Raw genomic sequence first — 6,684 nt, 5'->3', positions numbered from 1 at the left:
TGGGATCCAGGAAGTGGGCGGGCAAAGCCCGCCCACTGCTAAAGGATCCCCCCCAGCCTAAAGGGGGGTCCACAGGACCTGGAGACCAAAAAAATTACGGGGGACAACTAATAAAAAAACAGGGACAGGAGTGAGGTCAAAGGGTCAAACGAAGCGAACCAGATGGGGACACTGAGCAGAGAACCCCGGACAGCGCCCACTGCTCCTCGAAGATGTCAAGGGAGCCAGTGGACGCAGCCCAGAGGAACTCTGCCCGGATACGTGAAAGAACGGAGGACCTGAAATACGCCCCACAGTCACAGGAAACTCCATCGGCCAACCTCCTCACTCTGGTTTTATAGATGGCCAGTTTCGCTATGGCCAGAAGGAGGTTGACCAGGAGGTCCCGCGACTTTGTGGGGCGACGGATAGGGAGTGCATAAATAAAAAGGTGAGGAGAAAAGTGCAACCAAAATCTTAAGAAAACATTTGTGAGGAGCCGGAATAGGGGCTGCAGCCTGGTGCACTCCAGGTAAACATGTGCCAGGGTCTCCCTCACGCCGCAAAAGGGGCAGGTGTCTGGGATAGGGGTAAACCGCGCCAAGTACACGCCCGTGCTCACGGCTCCGTGAAGGAGCCGCCAACTGATATCCCCGGTGGACTTCGGGATCAGAGCAGAATAAAGGCTGGCCCACCGGGGCTCCTCACCCTCCAGAGGTGGCAGAAGGTCCCGCCACTTCATATCGGGGCGGGACGCGAGGGTGAGGACATGAAGAACATGGAGCACGAGCGTGTATAGATGTTTCCTTGGCGCAGTCCGGAACGGAACCGGCTGTAGATGGTGCAGCCGGCTCATCGCGAATGGACGGGGAGGAGGCTGGTTGGGTCCACGGAGCAGGGGCCCGATGAAAAAGTCTGGAGGGCTTGGAGTGGAGGGTGGGCAGGGCGTGCCTTCTCGCAGGACCCGGTCGAGATAGTCCCAAGCAGCGGGCGGCAAAGCGGCCTTCACCTCCTGAAGTACGTGCTGGGGAGTACGAGGTCTGGAGAGCCCCATGCGCTGAGCGAGCGTCAGGGGATCCAGCCAGTCTCCCCGGTCGTAGTCCAGGAGGTCTCCGACTTTGGTGACTTCTGCTAGGACCAACCTCTGGTGCACCATGGGGGACTCCGCCACCTGCACACGAAGCTGGGGGTTGTATAGCAGGGACTCCGTGAGGAGATCTGCCCCCACGGTGGCCACCACGGACCTGGTCACTGAAAACAGTTTCCAGGTCTGGAGGAGGTCCTGGTAGAAGACCGGCAGCTCGGAGAGGCCTCGCGGAAGACCTCTCGGATGGAGACAAAGGAGCTGCCGGTCATATCGGAGCCCTCGGAAGCGGCGCAGGAAGGTGTGCGCCAATACGCTCCATGCCGGACTACCTGCACCATAAAGGAGCCTCTGCAGGGCCTGGAGGCAGAAGACGTGGACCTGAGCGTGCAGACACTTCAGGCCCTGCCCTCCCTCCTCCAGGGGTAGATGGAGAACCCCCGCAGAGACCCAGTGCAGTCCTGACCAAAAGAACTCCAGAATCAATGTCTGGAGGGTGGTCAGGAAGCCCGGGTCCCTGAGTGACCAGAGCAGGGGCTGTACTAGAGTAATCAGGAACCTGTTAGAACCAGTTAAGGCAGGCAGGCTAATTAGGACACCTGGAGCCAATTAAGAAGAAGCTGCTAGAATCAATTAAGGCAGGCTAATCAGGGCACCTGGGTTTTAAAAGGAGCTCACTTCAGTTTGTGGTGTGAGTGTGAGGAGCTGGGAGCAAGAGGCACAAGGAGCAGAGAGGGAGCAGGAGTGCTGTGCTGCGGGAGGACTGAGGAGCACAAGCGTTATCAGACACCAGGAGGAAGGTCCTGTGGTGAGAATAAGGAAGGTGTTTGGAGGAGGCCATGGGGAAGTAGCCCAGGGAGTTGTAGCTGTCATACAGCTGTTACAGGAGGCACTATAGACAGCTGCAGTCCACAGGGCCCTGGGCTGGAACCTGGAGTAGAGGGTGGGCCTGCGTTCCCCCCAAACCTCCCAAATGACCTGGACTGTGGGTTCTTCTAGAGGGGAAGGTCTCTGGGCTGTTCCCCAACCCACATGGTGAATCTCTGAGGCAAGAAAATCTGCCAATAAGCGCAGGACCCACCAAGATAGAGGAGGATCTTTGTCACAGGGGATAAAACTTGGGTAGAATCATTTCATTCTAAACAATAGTAACATATAGAATGTGTTACTCAACAATAGAAAAAGGCATAAAATAACAAGCAGGGAACACTGATATGGTGATTAAATTTGAAATTAGCAACAAAAGATGGGAACTTGGCATGGATTAGTCAGTTTAATTTTTTTAAATTAAAATAACATGACATGTGCCTGACAATGCCATGTCATAGATTCATTGATTCCAAAGTGGTAGCAGGAAGTCAGACTAGATTATCACAATGATCCCTCCCAGCCTTGGAATCAATGAATCTATGACATGGCATTGTCAGGCTCTTTCATTTTATAGATTCATACATGTCAAGGCCAGAAGGGACCACTGATCACCTAGTCTGGTCTCCTGTATGACACAGGCCATAGGACTTTTCCAAAATAATTCCTATGCAGATCTTTCAGAAAAACATCCAATCTTGATTCAAAAATTGCCAGTGATGAAGAATGCATGACAGTTGATAAATTATTCCAGAGGTTAATTACCCTCACTGTTAAAAATTTATACCTCATTTCCAGTCTGAATTGTCTAGCTTCAACTTCCAGCCATTGGATCATGTTATACCTTTGTCTGTTAGACTGAAGAGTCCATTATTAAATATTTGTTCCCCATGAAGGTACTTATAGATTGTAATCAATTCACTGCTTAACTCTTCCTTTTGTTAAGATAAATAGATTAAGCTCCTTGAGTCTATCACTAAAAGGCATTTTTCCAATCATTTAATCATTCTTGTGGCTATTCTCTGAACAGTCTCTCCAATTTATCAACTTCCTTCTTGAATTGTGGACACTAGAACCACAGTGTTCTAGCCATGGTTGCACCAGTGTCAAATACAGAGGTAAAATAACCTTTCTACTCCTACTTGAGATTCCCTTGTCGATGCATCCAAGATTCACATTAGCCCTTTTGGCCTCACCATCACACTGGGATGTCATTGGATTCCAAGTTGTACCCCTTTCCCATCATTCCCTGACCAGACAGCAGGTGTGAAAAATCGGGATGGGGTGGGGGTAATAGGAGCCTATATAAGAAAAAGACCCCAAAATCGGGACTGTCCCTATAAAATCGGGACATCTGGTCACCCTAGTAACAAATTAAAAAACAGATATGTTAAACTAAGTATTCCTCGGTTCCCATTTCCTCTTTCTGCACAGCCTAAATTCTCACATGGCACAATATTAAAAATATTATTAAACATCTAGATGTTTATCAAAGGAAAGGGACTGATAAGAGGCTACTGAGTAAGGATGTAGACAAAGTGAATATATGGAAAGAAATAGGACTATAAGGTGTCAATATAGGGTTCTCAAAAACCCCCATGAAAACTGCAGAATGATAATTTTAAAAAAAATCTTTGAAAGTGAGGTACCTGTAAGTTGGAAAAGTGATTCTAGTTTCTAAGGATAAAAGTGGACATCCTGTCCAATTCAAAACCAGTTAGTTAAATATAAATACCAGAACAAATACTGGAACAAATAGTTAAGGAATATTTCTGAAAGCACTTGAGAACTAATTAAACACTAGATAATCTCGAATCAGGAGTAGTTCCTTCCAGAGAAACTCAATTTGCATGTTTGATTCAGTTAAAAGTTTCCTGGATCAGAGGGAAGATCTTCATCCACCAAACTTAATTCACTCAAGGTATCTACTTTGTCTCTCAAGCCTTGGCCTTATCATAGAACATGAAACAGGCACAGCCCAAGGGAAATCTCATGAACAATAAGGCCCCTGACTTTTAATTAGCAAAAGTAATCATGTCCCAAACATAAGTCTATGGCAAAAAGGTGTGCTAGTGAGCGAACTCACATTTGCTGATTAACACCAGGGTAAAGGCATAGACAAAGCCACAAAGAGGGAAATAAATAGGTAGCTTTATAAATACAAGCTGTGCCTGTTAGCCTGCATCAATAGATCTTCTGGTCTGGGAGTCTACTCATTAACACCTTCTAACCAGTTTCTCTAAATATGTGGCCAACATTTTCTAATGTGCCCTCTGGCCATTAGGATTAAAGAAATATCTACTGTTCATGCTCCTCAAACTCTCCATTGGTTTGACTGCACAGTCCTCTCCAAGAGGACAAGTTTGTCAGGGAATTACCCTATATCAGGGCAGGGCCGACTCTGGCTTTTTTGCCGCCCCAGGCAAAAAAGACTCCCGCCACTCCCCCTCCCCCCCCCCGAACGCGGCAGGGGAGGGTGCCAAGCCCGGCCGGGGCTCCGCTCTCCCCGACCGGCACCGCGCTGCCCCCCTCCAGGTGCTGCCCCAAGCACAAACTTGGTGGGCTGGTGCCTGGAGCCAGCCCTGTATCAGGGGTAGGCAACCTATGGCACGCGTGCCAAAGGTGGCACACGAGCTGATTTTCAGTGGCACTCACATCCTGGGTCCCGGCCACCAGTCCAGGCGGGCTCTGCATTTTAATTTAATTTTAAATGAAGCTTCTTAAACATTTTAAAACCCTTATTTACTTTACATACAACAATAGTTTAGTTATATATTCTAGACTTCTAGAAAGAGACCTTCTTAAAATGTATTACTGGCACACAAAACCTTAAATTAGAGTGAATAAATGAAGACTTGGCACACCACTTCTGAAAGGTTGCCGACCCCTGCCCTATATAAAGGAGAGAAAAATCAAGCACCATTGCACCTTAGTATATGTTCTGCTACCCTGCCTAAACTATTCTGCAATGCTAGATGTCAAGAAAAGGTTATGCAGTGCTAGAAAAAATTACAGGTAAAAGGTTTAAATACACAAATAGAGATTGTAAAATTGAAATCAGCAAAAAAGGTTGATCTGATGTATGTATTCACTAATCAGGGTTTATTGCTGGTTTACAATTTATATAAGCCAAACAAGAATAACTTGAGTGGGGATAGAGAGACAAAAGGAAGAGCACAAGTGTGGGGCATACAGGACTTTGCTTTCTGTGATTAGATTATGTCATCAGAGAAAGCACTATTATGAATGCTCTACCCTTGAATCTCTCCATTGTTAGAGAACTAAACCTGAAATATTTGTTCTGAATCCTCTGGCATTTTGTTTCCCCTCCTGTATTAAATCACTGGTTTTATAACTATTTCTAGTTTTTATATGTTAGGGACCCTCTGATGTAAATTTACTAGTTTCAATATTGTATCATTAGAATCTGTCCCATATGTTAGCTTTTATTTTTTCTCTTCAAAAGGTGGGTATTTCTTGGCAGATAAACACAGTGAATAAGATACTCCCCCCTCCCCTGCCTTTTTATGTTACATTAAAGGGCTGGGATCATAGGTGCTGGAACGAGGGATGCTGGTGGTGCTGCAGCACCTCCTGACTTGAAATGGTTTCTATTATATACAGGGCTTACAATTTGGTTCAATGGCTCTCAGCACCTCCACTATAAAAATTGTTCCAGCATTGCTGGCTGGGATATTGCACAGTGGCCCTAAAAGCCCCATCTCTCCCCGCTGGGGGAGAATTCCCTTGGCATAAGTACTATGGTATACAGCTTTAAGGCTTTATTCCCATAGGCCCCTAGCAAGCCTTGCTGTGGGAAGGTTCCAGGGGAGGGGCTAAGACCTGGTGGTGGAGATTCTGCCCAGGGAGGCTGCTGTAAATTAGATGTGCTCTGCTCTCTAATTTAAGATCAGTGACACCAAAGGTGTCTCTGGTCTCCAGTATCCCAGAATCAGGAGGGTGAAAATGTGGCTTAACCACCCGAGGCTGCGAGTTCTGTGCTGCCCCTCTAAGAGATGCAGTACAAAGTCTCCTGTGAAATTCCCCACTGTGAATGAGCACAAAAGCAGCCGCATCATGCTGGCCAGTTAAACAGGCACAATGGGTAACTTATGAAAAGAAATATTTAGGATCAAGGTTAATTTTTTACTTTAAAATTAAAGGCATCTGTCTGTAAAGGCTGGTGCATAAAAATCTTCAGAAAACTCAAGCCAAGGATTGCCCTCTTTCAAAATGGCTGCCATATCCTAATGTCCTCAATAGGCCTGAGGCCATAGCTACTTTTAGATTTCATAGATCAGGATGGTCAACCTGTGGCTCTGAAGCCACATGCCGCTCTTCAGAGGTTAATATGCGGCTCCTTGTATAGGCACCAACTCCAGGGCTGGCGCTACAGGTGCCAACTTTCCAACGGGCTGGGGGGAAGTGCCACAGGCCCTGCCCCCACTCCACCCCTTCCCACCCCCTACCCTGAGCCTGTCATGCCCTCACTTCTCTCCCCCTCCCCGTTCTCCTGCATGCTGCAAAACAGCTGACCTGGGGTGTGGGGAGTGAGGGGGAGGTACTCATCAGCAGGGCTGCCAGTGGGCAGGAGGTGCTGGGAGCAGAGGGGTGGGTGGAGCTGATGTGGGGCTGCTGATGTATTACTGTGGCTCTTTGGCAATGTACATTGGTAAATTCAGGCTCCTTCTCAGGCTCAGCTTGGCCACCCCGTCACAGATTATAAAGCCAGAAGAGACTGCTGAAATAACCTA

The sequence above is a fragment of the Malaclemys terrapin genome, chromosome 2 (genome assembly GCF_027887155.1).
Source record: "Malaclemys terrapin pileata isolate rMalTer1 chromosome 2, rMalTer1.hap1, whole genome shotgun sequence".
Taxonomy (NCBI): domain Eukaryota; kingdom Metazoa; phylum Chordata; order Testudines; family Emydidae; genus Malaclemys; species Malaclemys terrapin.
The sequence above is the reverse complement of the archived record's forward strand: the minus strand, read 5'-3'. Positions refer to the sequence as shown.